The sequence below is a fragment of the Lygodium microphyllum genome, chromosome 23 (assembly GCF_053477565.2).
Source record: "Lygodium microphyllum isolate KBCC chromosome 23, Lygodium_microphyllum_v1.1.10, whole genome shotgun sequence".
In the NCBI taxonomy this organism is placed as follows: Eukaryota; Viridiplantae; Streptophyta; class Polypodiopsida; order Schizaeales; family Lygodiaceae; genus Lygodium; species Lygodium microphyllum.
Window position 1 is genome coordinate 4,065,936 of NC_141157.1, and position 17,615 is coordinate 4,083,550.

A 17,615-nucleotide genomic window follows, 5' to 3' on the forward strand; every position below is an offset into this window, starting at 1 on the left:
AGCCGAATAAAAAGTTGTTTAAGGCTGAGAAAAGGGGAAGATTTGAATATCAACTTGAGAAGAGGCCAAAACTACAAAGAAAGGGCTCGATAACATTGGCACAACGTAGGGAATTGATGGCTGTAAATAAATGTTTTATTTGTGAACAGGAGGGTCACATTGCAAGGGATTGTCCCAATAGGTAGCAAGCTGGAAAATTAGAAAATCAGGGAGATTCTAAAGGAGAGAAGTCTAAAACATCAGTGGGATTGGTGCCCGATGTTGTTAGTGATCAGCCCAATGATGATGCTACTGAGTTGTGCAGAGCATGGGGCAAAATTAGGGATCGACATGCGTTGATTTTCTTTGATAATGGTGCACGCGCCAACTTCATCTCTGTTGACATGGCCACCCGTCTAGGCATCAGGGAGGATAAGATGGGACCAATGGGGGAAGTTGGAATGGCATGTAAAGGCCATGCAGAGCCGGTCACACCGCTCATTGAAAAGCTTTGGTTGCATATACAAGGATATATGGACAAGGAAGAGTTCTTCATTGCTCCACTTAAGGGTTGTGTTGGTATGCAAGGGTGTCACCATATGCATGTAGTGATTGGTTCTTATGCAAAAAAGATCACTATTCAGCATAAGGGAAAGGTATTCACACTTGATGTAAAGTTGAAAGGTGAATCTGTCCTTGTTGTATCTGTAGCTGCCATTTCTAAAGTAATGAAAAATCATCTTTAAGTGTACTTGGTTTTTACTAAGGATAAAGATGATAGTGAGAATGTTGGGAATATATCTAAGTTAGAGAAGAATCGCATGTCATTTCTGAAAATGTATGTTGATTGCTTCTGTTAGTCACTTCCAGGGCAACTACCACCTAAAAGGCCAGAAGATCATGGCATAGATCTTATCCTTGGAAGTAGCCCACCTAATAAGCCACCCTAGAGAGTCAGTACAGCCCAACAGGAGGAGATTATGAGTCAGGTAAATGAGCTGTTAGAAAAAGGGTTGATTCAACCGAGCTCATCTCCTTTTTGTTCTCCAGTGCTTTGGGTGTAGAAAAAGGATGATTCATGGCATATGTGCATTGATTGTCATGCTCTGAACAAGATTACAATAAAGAATTACTGTCCGATTCCTTGGATCAATGATGTTATGGATAGATTGCAAGGGGCAGCCATATTTAGCCGTATAGATTTAAAAAGTGGGTATCATCAGATACGCATTAGATCAGAAGATGTGCCTAAGACAGCTTTTAGGACATCTTTTGGATTGTATGAGTTTCTTGTTATGCCTTTTGGACTTATGAATGCTCTTGCCACTTTTAATCGGATGATGGATGGTATCTTCAGGCCACGTAGAGGATTTGTGGACACTTTCTTTGATGACATGATTGTCTATTCAAAGAACGAGGCGGAGCATAGAAAACACTTGGATATTGTGTTCAATGAACTCCGTGACCATAGGTTGGTTATCAATGACAAGAAAAGTGAATTCTTGTATGAAATCCACTTTTTGGGGCATATTGTATCGGCTGATGGTATTCGCATAGACCTTGCAAAGGTTGAAGCAATACGATCATGGCCACCTTTGAGGAATGTGCATGGGATCCGCAACTTCTTGGGTTTATGTTCTTACTAGAGGAAGTATGTATGCAGGTTTGCTGGAATTGCATCTCCATTGCATGCCTTGCAGAAGAAGGATGTGCCATTTAGATGGACAGCAGCGGAAATTTCAGCATTTCAAAAGTTGAAGGAAAATATGACTTCATATCATTCATAGTTCAATGTGATGCATGTGGTAACAGCATTAGGACTGTTCTTATGCAGGACGGCTGAGTTGTGGCTTATGAGAGCCAAATTCTCCATGGTGTAGAAAATAATTTGCAGGTCTATGAGAAAGAGCTCTTGGCTGTAATTCATGCACTGTCTATGTGGAAACATTATTTGTTGAGTGCTGATTTTATAGTGTAGACAGACTATCAAACTTTGAGGTACTTTCTCAGATCATTCATAGTTCAATGTGATGCATGTGGTAACAGCATTAGGATTGTTCTTATGCAGGACGGCCGAGTTGTGGCTTATGAGAGCCAAATTCTCCATGGTGCAGAAAAGAATTTGCAGGTCTATGAGAAAGAGCTCTTGGTTGTAATTCATGCACTGTCTATGTGGAAACATTATTTGTTGAGTGCTGATTTTACAGTGTAGACAGACTATCAAACTTTGAGGTACTTTTTGAGGCAAACAAAGTTGTCAGAGAAGCATATGAGATGGGCAAATTTTCTCTCTATGCTTCATTTTCAGATTGTACATATTGATGGTAAAAAGAATGTTGTGGTTGATGCACTGTCACATAAGTCACAAATTTCAGCTGTTAGCATGGTTTATCATATAGTTACTTGGAGTTTCGAAAATGGCGAAACGGAAACGGTGGGGAAACGGTAGAAATGGAGTTTCATCTCCAAGAAGAAATGCGAAAACGGGGAAACGGGGACACAAGGAAATATGTAACCCCGATTTAATATATAATATAGATAATAGATGACAATAAGCCACACTTGTCACTTGATCGAGAAATACTTGACATACATGATTAACATACAATTGATTATTGACATTGAAATTTGATACTATCATACTAGGTTGGAGGTCCTAAATCCTAACTTCTATAACCTGCTACCTATAGTCTACACCAATTTTCAAAATCGAAAGATACATCAGGATTCATACATTATACTTAAACTTTGAATTGGCAAGTGCCAAGCACACTCTAAAGATATTCATAGATCACACTTCAACGATTAGATCATTACAATTTACATGTAACATGATAATAGATATACATGAATCACAAAAACACCTGGAGGTTGGATCATATTCATGAATCATGAAAAAAAGATACAAGAGCATAAAAGATAAGTTGATAACCAATGATCCATAAAACACCACGGTCTACTCGAGTCCTCAGTCAATGACCATAAACATAAATGATAAGACACAGTCACACAAGAGAGCATCTGTTTGAACTTTGAAGAGTTAAGACTCAAGTCTTATTAGTGATCACCCTCCTCGGCATCTGCATCACTACCACTAGCATTGCCAGATGCACTGACAGAAGCAATATCTGACTCAGAGTGGTCATTGGCACTACTAAATGAGGGCGAGGATACATTTGCTGAAGTGCTGGCACCCGTGCTTGTCGACCTTGATCTCCGTGATGAAGCTTGTGTGTGGTGTGCTGGAGCTAACATCTCCTCATATAGCATGGTATAAATGTCTAGCTCCTCTTTGGGAATGCCTAGAATGTCCTTCATTTTCTCAATGTCAATCTTGTCAACATTCACTTGGCAAGGCTTAGGAGATGAGGATGTGTACTCGAGGAGGCAAAGATTACAATGACAGTACATAAGTCTCTCAAGCTATGTTATAGTCAAATGGTTCCTCTTCTTTGCGTGGAAGAGGGCCCAAGTGCTCCAGTTTCTTTCACAAGGACCTGAGCTGTAGTCTTGTGAAAGAACTTGAATGGCAAGATGTTTCTGCCAATCACATGACAAAAACAAGAAAAAAATATTATAATTGATTCTTGTATCATGATTCATGTTTGTTGTGAAACTTGAAATTTGAGTCTAGACTATGGTTTATGGGTTAGCCTACTTACCAAGGTAGGTGCGGATGTCCCATATTTCTCCCACCAAGACACAGGCTGCAACTGTGTCTCTCGAAGCTCTGCTGTAGGGCGACCAAAAGGGAGACTCCTATTTCGAAAGAGGAGCAGATCATCCTTTAGCCTTCTCAACATTTGCACATCTCCTCGTGCCCACTTTGAGAAGTACTCCTCAATGCCATGCTCTAGCTCCTCATTCTCATATTGCATCTCATCACGCCACAGAGGATGCAATATGTGTGCAACAGCATGGATTGGTCTATGAAACCAATCCCATCGCGTGCTCCACACACATTGAAGCTCCTCAATCCTACATTGGCACATGTATAAGTTTATAACAAATTACAATCATAAATACGCACACAATTAGTGTCTTCTAGACTCTAAAAAATAGTTAATACCAGAATGGAAAAAGTTAAAACTAGAAGAAAATAAAGGCTGATCATATGGCACGATTGTTTTTGCAGCATATCTTTAAATATCATGGTATGCCAGAGTCGATCATTAGTGATTGAGACCCCCAGATGACCAGTTTATTTTGGAAGGGCTTGTTTGAGAATATGGGTACCGCGCCCAAATTCTCATCATCCTTCCATTCGCAGACAGATGGTCAGTCTGAGAAAGCAAATTTCACAGTGTTAGATATTTTAAGGTGCTATGTTTCAGACCATAAGACATAGTGGGAGCAGTATTTTCCCTTGGTTGAGTTTGCTTACAACAACACAATGCAAAGTTCTATGTGCAAAGCTCCATTTGAAGTGGTTGAGGTTAGCAAGAAGGTACCACTTATTTTGTAAACTAAGGATAAGATCTTTGAGATTGATCGTTATGTGGAAAACTTGGATGTAGCCTATGCAAAAATAAAATATGCACTTCAGAGTTCGCAAGAAAAGCAAAATAGGGCAGTTGATCGACATAGACATGCTTTGCAGTTTGCAGAGGGTGATTATGTATTGCTACGTTTTGAAAAGGCAAGGTTGAAAAAGATAAAGGAAGAGAAAGATTCTATCCCAAGTTGAGTATGGGATACTATGGACCCTTTGTCACGAGGACGTGAAAATTTGATGCTTTGCTTGTCAGATGGGAGAGGATCGAGGTGCAGCTGAAGTGCAGTAGACAGTGTGAGAGTGAGAGACAGAGTTGAGCACGACACCCAATGCAATAGTACTGAATAGAGTGTAAGATGAAAGTACAAATGATAACCCTTATACCTTAGAGTTATAAGGGGCTGTTCACACCCGAACACAGTAAGTGCCCGTAAGTGTGCACCACAAGTACATACAAAATAGTACACATAATCTGGGGGAAAAAACCTCTCCTACCGAGAGTAAAAAGTGCCCCAGTGTCCTAGTGATCACCCGCACACTCCCATATGAGCGTAGGCGTAAGTAAGGCGTGTGAGATACCCAACAAACCCCCCTGGAGTGAAGAGTGATCAAGTGTACAAGGATCATCCGCCACCAAAGGGCGTCAAATTCAAAGCATCGCGAAATGCTTCAAATTTGTCTCGTGGAAGAGCTTTGGTGAAGATGTCTGCCACATTGCTGGTGGTAGGACAGTAGACAAGGCTGATATCACCTGCATGTAGCCTCTCTCTGACAAAGTGGTAGTGAATCTCTATGTGTTTCGTGCGAGCATGAAACACAGGGTTCCGTGCCATTGCAATGGCACTCTGACTGTCAGTATATAAAGGAGTAGGCTCCGTAACAGATACATCCAAATCAGCAAGTAAGCGTCTAAGCCATACGCACTCAACTGCAGTAGTGAAGGCTGCCTTGTACTCAGCTTCACATGACGACGTGGCAACAGTGGATTGTTTCTTGCTAAGCCAAGAAATGCATGACGAGCCAAGAAAGAAACAATTGCCACTAGTGGAGTGACGAGTATCAAAATCACCAGCCCAATCAGAGTCACTGTAAGCATGTAACTGCAGTGGTCCCCCCTTGGCATAAAGCAATCCAAGAGCTCTAGTACCTTGCAAGTAACGAAACACACGCTTCACAGCTTGCCAATGCGACATACGAGGCTGATGCATGTACCTGCTCAAAACTGAAACGGCAAACTGTATGTCTGGCCGAGTGTGGCATAGATAGATGAGACATCCCACTGCTGGAGCATAAGTATGGATATCAAACAAATCACTGTCATCATGTAATGACAGTTTGAGCCCAGGTTCCATGGGTGTACAAACTAGCTTGCAATCCTGTAAGCCAAACTTCTCAAGAAGTTGCCCAATGTACCTTGACTGACATAATCCAATGCCTCTAGCATCATGTACAAACTGGATGCCCAAGTAATAGTGCAAAATACCCAAGTTAGACATGTCAAAAGTTTGCTGTAAATTATTTTTGAATGCTGAAATCTGATCAGCACGTGTTCCAGTGAGCAAAAGGTCGTCTACATATAGACACAAAATCAGGATGGATCCCCCCTCTTTATGTACATAAAGGGTAGACTCAGATGGGCTGTTTACAAACCCCTGACTAAGCAAGAAGGCATCTATCTTTGCGTACCAAGCTCGTGGAGCTTGTTTCAAACCATATAGAGCTTTTTTCAGCTTGCATACTAAATTTTCTGAGCCTTCAACTGCAAAACCAATGGGCTGCTGTACATACACTTCTTCCTGAAGTTCCCCATGTAAGAATGCAGTCTTTATATCCAGCTGATGCACTTTCCAACCAAAATGTGCAGCCAAGGCAATCATAGACCGAATGGTCGTCATACGGGAGGTAGGAGCAAAGGTCTCCTCATAGTCAATGCCCTTTTTCTGTGCGTAGCCTTTAGCTACCAGCCGTGCCTTGTACTTATCTATGGATCCATCTGCATTCCTTTTCAATTTGTAGACCCATTTCGTACCAATGGCACGCTTGCCAACTGGCAAAGACACCAAATCCCAAGTATGATTCTTATGAATAGAATCCAATTCAGCTTGCATGGCTGCCATCCAATGCACACTATGTCGTGCATCCTCAAAACATTCAGGCTCCTCATTATCATGAGTACATGCTGCCATAACCAACTCCATGGAATGTGCTGAATCATGCAGTCGAGTTTGCCTTCGAGTACGACCAGCCAAGGGTGTTTCCAAATGACTATCTCTCATAGTCTGCGTGTACCATCTAGGCACCTGTCTTGCTTCCTGACTGTGTACAAGTTCCTGCTGAATTTCAGTTTCAGCAATGTGCTGATTTACTGCATGTTCCATAGGAGCAGCTGGCTGAACATTAGGTTCATTTGCTGAAGTACCAGCTGAATCACCAAATGTGATGGGCAGCAGCCCTTCAAAGACATCACGGGCAGCCTGATATGTATCAAAACCAGCCAAGGATAATTCTGATTTTTCATCAAATACAACATCCCTGCTGACAAAAACCTTCTTGGTCACGGGATCATAGAGTCTGTAGCCTTTGCTTTCGCTGCTATATCCCATAAAGATGCATTTTACAGCCTTGTTGTCCAACTTCTTTCGAAGTACCTGTGGAATATGGGCATATGCAAGACACCCAAAAGTACGGAAGTGGCCAACAGAAGGTTTGCGGCTGTGCCAAGCCTCAAAAGGTGTGACGGTTTTCAAGGCCTTGGTAGGGCATCTGTTCAAAATGTGGCAAGCGCACATGACGGCTTCCATCCAAAAACTATGAGGCAAACTCTTTGCCTTCAGCATACATCTGGCCATCTCCATGAGTGACCGATTTTTCCTCTCTGCTACCCCATTCTGCTGTGGAGTATATGCAGTAGTGTACTGATGGATAATGCCCTTCTGCTGCAAATAAGAATTCAGCATAGAGGACATGTATTCCCCCCCTCGGTCCGAACGGAGAGTCTTAATCTTGCAACCAGACTGAGTTTCCACAAGTGCACTGAAAGCCAAAAATGCATCATACACTTCTGACTTCTTTTTCAAGCAGTAGACCCAGCACAAACGTGTAAAGTCATCAATAAATGTTACAAAATAGTAACAACCACCCAATGACTTTGTCTGCATGGGCCCACAAACATCCGAATGCACAAGCTGCAATCTGGCTGTTGCTCTAAAAGCAACATCACGGGGAAAAGAGAAACGATGCATTTTCCCCAAAATGCAACCCTCGCATAAATGCTCAGGAGGTCTCTCCAAGAGAGGTAATCCATCCAACATCTGAGTACGCTGTAATAGCATCAAGCTGCCATAGTTTACATGCCCCAAACGAGCATGCCATAACTCTGCCTCTAACATAGCAGGAGTAAGAGTGGATGTCAAATATGCAGACTGATCTACCGAAAGAGCATCCAACTCATATAACCCATGACACAGAGAACCTGACAAGACCAATGTCATGTGTTCCTTGTCACGGACCATGCAACGGTCATCATCAAAGGTGACCTGCAAACCACAACGTGCCATAGAAGAAATGGAAAGCAGATTCTTCTTAATGCCAGGCACATACAAAGCATCCTGTAGGCGGAGAATAGAGCCATCAATGGCTGTAAGCTGAATCTCCCCAATACCACGAACAGGGTATGATGCATTATTAGCACATTGAACAGACTTCCCAACGGGAGGTGCACCAAGAGAAGCAAACAAATCTCTACGAGATGTGATATGCCGTGAAGCACCACTGTCAAAGAACCAAGTGTCAACATCTTCTGTAGAGCTAAATGCTCTATCAGCCCAAGAGACATCATAACTGCAAGTGTAAAAACAATAGTCCCTGTCTGCAACAAAGGACGCGGACTCACTAGCAGTGGAAGGAGCTGCAGAAACAGACATCCCTGACTCCTTCTTCTTCTCTTTGGCGATGCGCTTCCTGCACTCAGTGATGTAGTGGCCAGGCTTCTTGCAGTAATGGCATTTTCCTTTCTTGGCTTGCGTGCCCCCCTGTTTCTGACTTGTCTGTGAAGTGTTACTACTACCAGAACTCTGCGAAGCATTTTTCCCTTGGCTGTTTTTACCCTTCTGCCTTGACATAAAAGCCTGCTCAGAGGCTATCCCATCCACACCACTGTTCCGTCTAGTTTGTTCCTCCTCTAGAAGCAAACTGACAAGCTGAATGAAAGTGATGGGCTCTTTCGAAATCCTCATAGTGAGGTTCAAGGCAATATGAAAAGCCAAGTAAGAGGGAGCCAGTGAATTCAATGTGGTAGAAATCAGCTGCGCATCTGAGTAGTACTCATCCACATTCATGAGTTGCTCCCGCAAGTCCTGAATTTTGTTGAGATGATCCTGCATAGAATCACCCTCATTCATCTTTAGAGTCTCTAGCTCTTTCTTCAAGAAAGAGATGCGAGTCTCATTCTTTCCTGCAAACATCTGCTCCAATATCAACCAAGCTTCTTGTGAAGAAGCTGCTGAACGAATATGAGGAATGATAGAACGCTGAACTGCCAATGCAATCAGCGACATAGCCTGTGCATCCCGTGTATCCCAAGTTTTCTGAGCTGCAGTTCTTGGGGGAAGTGGCTGAGCGGGCTGAGGTGGAGGGGGCTGAGGTTGCCCTCTTGCACGTCCTCCTGGAGGAGGAGTAGCGGGAGCCACAACTCCCGGTCGTGCTTCCTCTCCACTGACATAATCCCACAAATTTTTTGCCACTAATACATTCTTCATCATAAAAGACCAAAGGGAATAATTGTTCCCATCCAATCGGTCTTCCTTGGACACATAGGTGAATACATCTCCTCCCTGATTTGCCATTATTTCCCAAAAGGCAATAGAGCAATGTCAATGCAGTACGGGCTGGAAATCTGCAAATTTCCAGAAATTGCAGCAAACACAAGTCTGCAATTAATGTGCAAAGGGTACTCTGTCACAAAAAACTGTCACTGATGCACGCTTCCCAAGGTGCAATTAGTGCTCAGCAGCACTAAAACATCAAAAGCCCCAAAATGTTCTGCCCAAAATTTCTGTCTCAAATGTCTGTTACAAAAGCCCCAAAATGTGCACTCAATGTGTCACAGACAGACACAGCACGTTTCCCAATGCTGAAAACTGAACCTGCTGTTCAGCACGTTTCCCAATGCTGAACCTGAACCTGTTGCACGAACTCCTGTGTAACAGAAAAGTGCAGAATGTTACCTCTGCGTGTTGACGATGGGCACGATTCCCGAGGTAATGACTGCTGGGTACAGTCGGGCTGACGCACAGGTACAGGCGTGCAGGTCCAGTGACACGCGCAGGCAGGACTGGGCGCGCGCTGGGCAGAGGAGAAGGCAGCGACGTGGACAGGGCAGGCGACGGGCTGCTGACGTGGAGTTTTAAAAACGGCGACAGGCGGGCTGTTGTCAGACTTGCGGGCTGCACGTGACGTTGACGGGCGGGCGCAGGTCAGTCGCGTGTGACGGGTGGACTGACGGTGGTCTGACGGACACGCTGGGCAGGTGGCGCTGGGGGCGTCTGCAACCAGCGCGCTGGGCAGAGAAGGCTGCGCCTGGACTGAAGACGTCTGCAGATTTGGACGACTGTTGACGGGCAGGACTGAGCTGCAAGTGACGTGGCTGCTGACGAAGGTACAGGCTGCACGTGCTGTACCAGACAGGTACTGACGAGCTGTCAGTGCTGACGCAAGTCCTCGGGAACCGAACAGAGCTGCTGACCAGCTCTGATACCAAATGTCAGATGGGAGAGGATCGAGGTGCAGCTGAAGTGCAGTAGACAGTGTGAGAGTGAGAGACAGAGTTGAGCACGACACCCAATGCAATAGTACTGAATAGAGTGTAAGATGAAAGTACAAATGATAACCCTTATACCTTAGAGTTATAAGGGGCTGTTCACACCCGAACACAGTAAGTGCCCGTAAGTGTGCACCACAAGTACATACAAAATAGTACACATAATCTGGGGGAAAAAACCTCTCCTACCGAGAGTAAAAAGTGCCCCAGTGTCCTAGTGATCACCCGCACACTCCCATATGAGCGTAGGCGTAAGTAAGGCGTGTGAGATACCCAACATTGCTTATGCTTAATTGGCATTTGATTAAAGGGTTAATCAAATGTGCAATTAAAAGATGCACATGTGTTGCACATGTGAGGTGCAAGCTACTTTTTCACAGTTGAAGGTCAAAGGACCTTGTGAGAAAGATGAGTGTCAAAGGCAAAAGTTGTAACAAGTTACACTTGTTAGATTCTAGGTGAATTTTGGTGTCAGTTTGCCTCTAGGACCATTATTCGACCATTAAGTGTGAGTGGTGACACTAGGGACTAGGCATTAACTAATGGATTAATGGTTGACCAAGGGTCAATTAATGCATGGGACCACTTTGGGTTGCAAATGGCCTAGCCAATTAATTTTTGGATGGGCAAGGTCAAATTTTTGGGCATGGATTAAGGGCTGAATTAATTTTCAGAATTAATTAATTCTGAAAATTAATTAAATGACTGCAAATTACTGAAAATAGAGTAAGAAAGCTGCCACTTGGCAAAACTTTCCCATGCAAGTGGGGGAAAGGCTAAATAGGGCTGAAGGGATAGGAAAATCTCGTTTTTTCATTTTGGAGCTGTTGGGAAGAGATGTTGGACTGTTTCTGCCAGCTTCTGGGGCCATTTTCTAGCCATTGGAGACCATTTTGGTGATGGAGATTGCATATTCTTGACCTTAGGAAGTGGCAATTGCTGTTGATGCACTTTCTCTTTAAGATCACAATCTCTGATGCTCCTATTGTTGTTGGTGCATCCGTTCGGGGCTGGTACAGCAGGGCAGCAGCTGATTTTTATTAGTTCTTCGCGACAAATCTCAGAATTTTCTCTCTCTACAGCATTCTCTCATCTCCTTTAGCCTATGCTTAACCATTCTCAGCAATGCTTAGCCATTCGGAGGAGATCTCAGCCATTTTTGGTGGGCTGATCTGTAATTTCTGCAGTAAACCCTAATTTACAGCAGAAATTAGGGTTTAGCAGTCACCTTGGGATCCGCGCCAGAGATGGAAGACTCAAGGGACTGAAATCAGCAGCTGATAATTGAAGATTATCAAGGGATTTTAAGAGCCAGTCCATCCCAAATTGATTTGGGGCAGCATTTGGCCAGCCAAGGGTCAAATTGGAAAAGAAGTCCTGGGTGAATCAAGGGGCAAATGACCCAAAAGGCTTGCTGGTCATTTATGACAGCAAGAGCAATTGGTTAGCAGGAGGAGATTGAAGAATCTCCAGTTGTACTCCTTCCAATTGAATGAAAGCTAAAGAAATACCGCAAGGGGCGCCAATTTTAGGGCCGACAGAGTGTCAACTGTCCAAGAATGTTATGGTAAAGTGTGTATTTCATTTTATGTGCATTTATTTATTGCTGTAATTAACTCTTAAATTAGGTTATTACCACCCATTTCAAGAAGGAAGGTGGGTTTCATGGTTCCAACACAGCATGTATGACCAAGATTGAAACACAAAGACTCAGACAGAGACAACAAACCCTAAACACAAAATGCAAAACTCGAAAACTTAAAACTCAAACACAGAGAGAAGAAACTCTAAAGTGAATGAATGCTGTAAATGAATATAGGAGTGTACAGAATGCCCGAAGGCAGAGGAATGCAGTGTTGGAGAGTGATGTCCACCGGAGATAGATCCCAAGTGCTATGATAGCCATTCGGAGTGATGAAGTTAGAGAAACACCAAACATTGATCACTAGAGTGTGAGGAGATTGAGGCGAGTGCAGCGGATGATGCTTGATGAAATGAGCAAAGCAGCAAAACGCAGCAATAGAATGCTATAGTAAAATGCGGCAATAAAATGTAGCAGTAGGATTCTGTAGTAGAACGCCACAGCAAAACGTGACAGTAAAATGTAGCAATAAAACATGGTAGTAGAGGAGTAGATGAGGTGATGGCAGAAGTCGGAAGGCTTGACTGCCATATTGTGGGAGATTGATGGTTGAGATCTATAGACAAGGGTGAGAAACTTGTACTGAAGAGATGAGGCTGAATAGTGGGCAGCCATCTATTTATAGATGTTGAAGGATGGTGCCAAAAAGTAGGGTTTTGGGGGACACTCAGACTCTCTCGAACCGTGCACCAAATTTGTGTTTTTAATAAGTGTATTTTGGGGCTGTTGAAAGATGCTAATCAGTTGTAAAGTGTGTTTTAGCTCAACGGGGGAGGGGGCGGGGGGGGGGGACGGGAAGGGCAGTAAAAACGATGTGTTGTGGGCAAGCTTTCCTCTTCTATCATTGCCTCTCACTGAGGCGGAGAAGAAATTTGCTGTGCCTGTCTTGTCATCCACATGTGGTTTGTTGTTGCATGCTGTTTCCCTCATGTTGATGGCTGTCGCCTAATTTTGCCAACCTCTTGCTTGCTAGAAGCCCCCCTCAGAGTTCTTGCTTAGGCTAGAATGGGCTCTTTTGTGCCTCAACCAACAACGTCAAACATCCCCAGACTAACTTGCATGGTATGTTCTCTCCTTGGTTTTGAAGTCACACACTTTCTAATGCAAGACTTAGCCTCTAGAATAACTGGCCTTTGGGACTGGTGCTGAGCAGAAAATCCTGCCTGACCTGCGCGCCTATCGCCTACTGGACTTGCATGCATGGCGACCTGTATGCCTGTTGCCCGTGCCACGTCTGGTCGCTTGTTGGGCCTGTACGTCACGTGCTGGCTGCTCGTTGTGCCTGTTCGTTGTCGCCTGCGCAGTCAACGTCGCCTGCAGTAGCTTGTTCGAGAATGCATCTTGTTGTTGCAGCGCTCGTGGCAACGACCTGTGCTGGACCATTGACTGCTTCATCAAATTGTTGCACGGCCTCTGCAAGCCTGACAAGAAGCCCTACAAGCACAATTCACTGAATCAGGGAGGACAGTATCCAAGGGACTGGCAGAGCTGTCTTGCTGAACTGACTGTATGTTACTGCACACCGATATACCAATGTTGCTCCCTTCGTCTGCAGCAACATTCCTCCCGGTATCACAACAGCTAGCTCGGTAGGTCCTCAGCAGTGACGCGCAATGGAAACATCTGGTCAGAGGCTGGTGCATTCTGTAAGTGCCCCCTAGTTAAACATCTTGTGCGTCGTCCTTTCTGAGGAATAGCTCTTATCCGTCCATGCCATAGAGCTCGAACTGAGAGAAACAACAATCTTTCGACAGGTCGTAGGACACTCTCCATCCAGGGCCCAGCTTCGGGATTGGCTTTAGTCCATGCTACGCATTGCCACAATGTAGATTGCGGAGACAGTTCTCATGGGTCAGGGGATCTTCATGGTTTGACTCACCTCTACTGATGTAGCACGTGAGCTAGTCGGATCTTCATGGTCCGACTCACCTCTGCGGATGTAGCACGTGAGCTAATGGATAGCTCACCTTATGCCTCCACGAAGGGGGTCATCTATATGGTTCCTTGGTATAGTGGCTTCACAGTGGAGGACTTCACGCCCCACAACAAGTTTCCTAGATACGTGGTCACCTTTCTGTTCCCTGGACTAGCAGTAGAGTATCGTCAGTTAGTGGAGGACTTTGGAAGGCTTTTTGACACAGTTCTTTCTCCCTCCAGCAACAGGAGTCCCAAAGTTACGGGTGGCTGTAGAAGATACAAAGAACATACCTAAGTTTCTTGAGATTGAGGCAGGCAGACACTCTTTTAGGTAGCAGGTTATTGTGATAGGGCAGCCTCATTAGTGCCTGCGATGCCATGACTTAGGGCATCAGGCAGCAGATTGCACGCGTTTGGGAGCCAAGGCGGCTCAGCTGATAGACCCGTAGGTGGATGCTAACGGTTTTACACGGGTCTAGTGACAATGGAGAGGGAGACGGCAGAGGGGGGGTCTCAGCCAGCCCCTCAGACATAGCCATGGCAACAGAGAGCAGGAGGGCGAGTGAAGGGCCCCCATTAGAGCATCTTGCAGCAGCCTCCCCCTCGTCCCCCTAGCAGGATCACAAGCTTCCATCCCCCCCGCCCATTAAGGTGTCACAGCTCACAGCCCACACCACCCAAGATCCCCCAACCCCCTTGCCTACCCCCACCTCATGCATTGCCCCCTGACCCTATCCCACAGCCCCCCCCCTTTCGGGGCCACTCGCCCCCCTACACCCGCCATATACTTGCGATCACCCCACCATGCCTCACTCTTCCTCTTCCCCACCGTCTCCCTCGTTGACCAGCCCACTTGATGCTCACCTAGTAGATGTGCCCCTTCCCCCACATACACACACACACACAGCCACTAGCTCATCTGGCCTAGCCTCCCGTCATACTTTTCCTCGACAGGTGTAGTTGCTCCTACAAGAGTTTTTTTTCAATGGTTCATGGATCTATTTGAGAGTTGTGGAGTGCGGTGAGTTTCCACTTCCTGTGGAGGTGGGGATCTTCATGGTTCGCAAGTTAAGGAGAGGTAAGGTCCATTTACTAGCACCACCGGATGGACCAAACTATGCTTTCTTCTTTCAGATCTCTCATTGAGGAGATTGGACAATGACATAGATAGAGGAGGAAGTGAGAGTCTAGGTTGCACACCACATCTCCCAGCGGATGGGTGAAGGAGGGATAGCACTCTTTTCCCAGTAGTGGTCTGGGTGCATGGTGGACATTAATTGGTGGGCTGGAGCCGAGGTCCCACCATATCTGAGCATTATTTTCGAGCCCCTACCCAGTGGAGCTCACCGATGGATGTGATTGAGTGGCTCCTCGCATAGGCTGCCCTCTTCTTCCAGTGCACAAAGTCACACCTCTCAGCCTGGCTGATAGACGCCTTGGTTGTACCACCTTGAGTATCTATCACCCCCATGGTCTGCCCGAGAGTTGGGGAATGGAGTTCACCCTCCAGGCTTGCGGCCAAGCTCATTCGCATGTCCCATAGCTCTTCTTCTTCATCAGCAGCTTCCACACCGAACAGATGCCTATTTGGTCTAAAGATGATAATGCAAAAGAAGATTATAAAAGCAAGCTAGAAGAGTCTATTCTACTTGTAGAAGGTAGAGCTGAGAATGAAGTTCGAGAAGCCTCAAAAGTAGAAGATCCTTTGTTGTTCGACAGGATGACTATGGTACCCTTTGGACTGATTAATGGGTCACGTTTTATGAAAAAACTCTTTAAGAAATGGATTAAGAGGGATAAGCCTTCTTTTAACAGTGGCTCTTGCTACCCTAATCTACCCCTTTCACGAGATGATGATGACAATGCACCTTTCCAACATAGAGGCGGTTGGGCAGGGCTCTTTTGGGGCGGTTGGGCACAAGTGCAAAAACCCCACTGATCCATGCGTAGGGGAAGCCCAACCTCGCCATGGTGCCCTTTAAGAAGTCCCAATCAACCCTGTCATAGGCCTTCTCAAAATTCAGGAGTATTGCCAATCCCTGACCACTATGCTGAGCCCACTTGGTTGCCTTGAAGAAAGTGAAGGCATTGTCTAGGATGCTCCTATCATGGACAAAACCTGTGTGGGTGTCATGAATGATGTTTGGAAGCACGAGGCGAAGTCGACTACCGATATACTTGACTAGCGCCTTATAGGCCACTGACAACAAGGTGATTGGTCTCCACTGGGACAACTCCAACCGGTCTCCCCCTTTGGAGAGGAGACTCACAAGACCTACCGATAAACTCCCTGGCATTCATCCTCAACTGAAAATCTCTTGAAATGCCAGTAGTAGGGGGTCCTTCACCACCTCCCAATAGGTAGTGAAGAAGGCCTTAGAAAGACCATCCTCTACCGAGCATTTCTGCCCATTCTATGCATGGAAGGCCTCAGCTAGCTCCTTCTCTGTGAAGGGGTCTAGGAGAGAGCATCCAATCTGTTGAGCTGAAAATGCATTAGCTTTACTTAAACAGCCCCAAAACTTGCTTAATTAATAAAGAAACCTTGTTTATTTAAAAAGAACGCGATCCTAGAGAGTTTTTGTTCCATAAGCACAAACCGACTTTGGAGGGCCCAAACTTTCTATAAATATGTATGCTGTTCTCCATTCAATTCTGAATCTCGTTTTTGCAAATTTCAGGTGTTTCAGCTTACTGCCCACACTCCATTCGTGGAGGACATCTCAATCAAAACTATCCATTGCTGTCTACATCAATTGGCACCTAATTTCCAACCCTCTTCTCACAATTTGAAGCTGATCCCAACCAGGTGACTGTTGTTCATGCACAAACCTGCTGCCGTACTGCCTGGCACGTCATCTGCATCCTGCGTTTGGTATTTTTCTCTCTCCTCTACCTGTCGCTCAACTTCTACAGGCTGTCGCCAGGCTGTCCAGCCTACGTTTGGCAATTTTCTCTCTTGCAGGCTCTCCTGCCTTTGTTTTTAGTCTCTCTCTTCTGCCTGCGTTTTTAGTTTTTCTCCCTCTTGCAGGCTGTCCTGCCTGCGTTTTTAGTCTTTCTCTCTCCTGCAGCCTGCGTTTTTAGTCTTTCTCTCTCCTCACTGTTGTCTGTATCAGTTCCAGCTTCTCACTGCTGCATTTGCTGGTGTTCGCCATCCGGAGACTGCTTGCTGCAATTCGGGATCCGTTCAAAGTACCACACACTCTCCAACTCATTACCCCTACCCTGATCCTTGAGATACAGGAGTTCGAGATTCAGTATTCATTCACTGCATAGTGTGTTTGCTGCATGAGCATTGTATATTCAGCAGTTATATCATTTTAGTTATTTTCTTTGTCTCTAAGTTACCCTAACTCTAACTGTGTTCTTTTATCAATATGTGCTTTGTCGTACGATTGTTATTTGTGTTTCTATGTCAGAGTCTTTCTTTACACCATCTCCTCTGTGACAAGGGATGGAATGCAATCCCAAACTTGCTATCTACTTGCTGTACTCTGGCTGACACAGTCTCCTACTGAAAAAGTTGTTTGTAGAAGTCAATGGCGATCTCCATCACCTCATCTAGGCTAGAGCGAATCCTCGTGTACTGATCATGGAGGCTGTGAATCTGATCTATTGAGGTGCGAGACTGATGCACCTAATAAACTCCCTACACGTCATGTCCCCCTTCCACGCCCAAAAGGGTGCTAAGGTACGAAAGGAGAACTTAGAGCGCCTGTCCTCAAGACCGGCGAGGGCTGCTCGTGCGCGCACCTCCTGCGTGT

The 17,615-nt window shown here is 45.2% G+C and overlaps 1 protein-coding gene and 1 pseudogene across 2 annotated transcripts in view; one reads left to right on the plus strand and one right to left on the minus strand.

Annotated features, from left to right (window-relative positions):
- The window catches only part of LOC148015820 (methionine aminopeptidase 1A-like), a 185,330-nt gene that overhangs the window by 108,102 nt on the left and 59,613 nt on the right, over positions 1-17,615 (plus strand). The window lies entirely within an intron of this gene.
- On the minus strand, positions 3,037-15,821 carry LOC148015821 (uncharacterized; annotated as a pseudogene).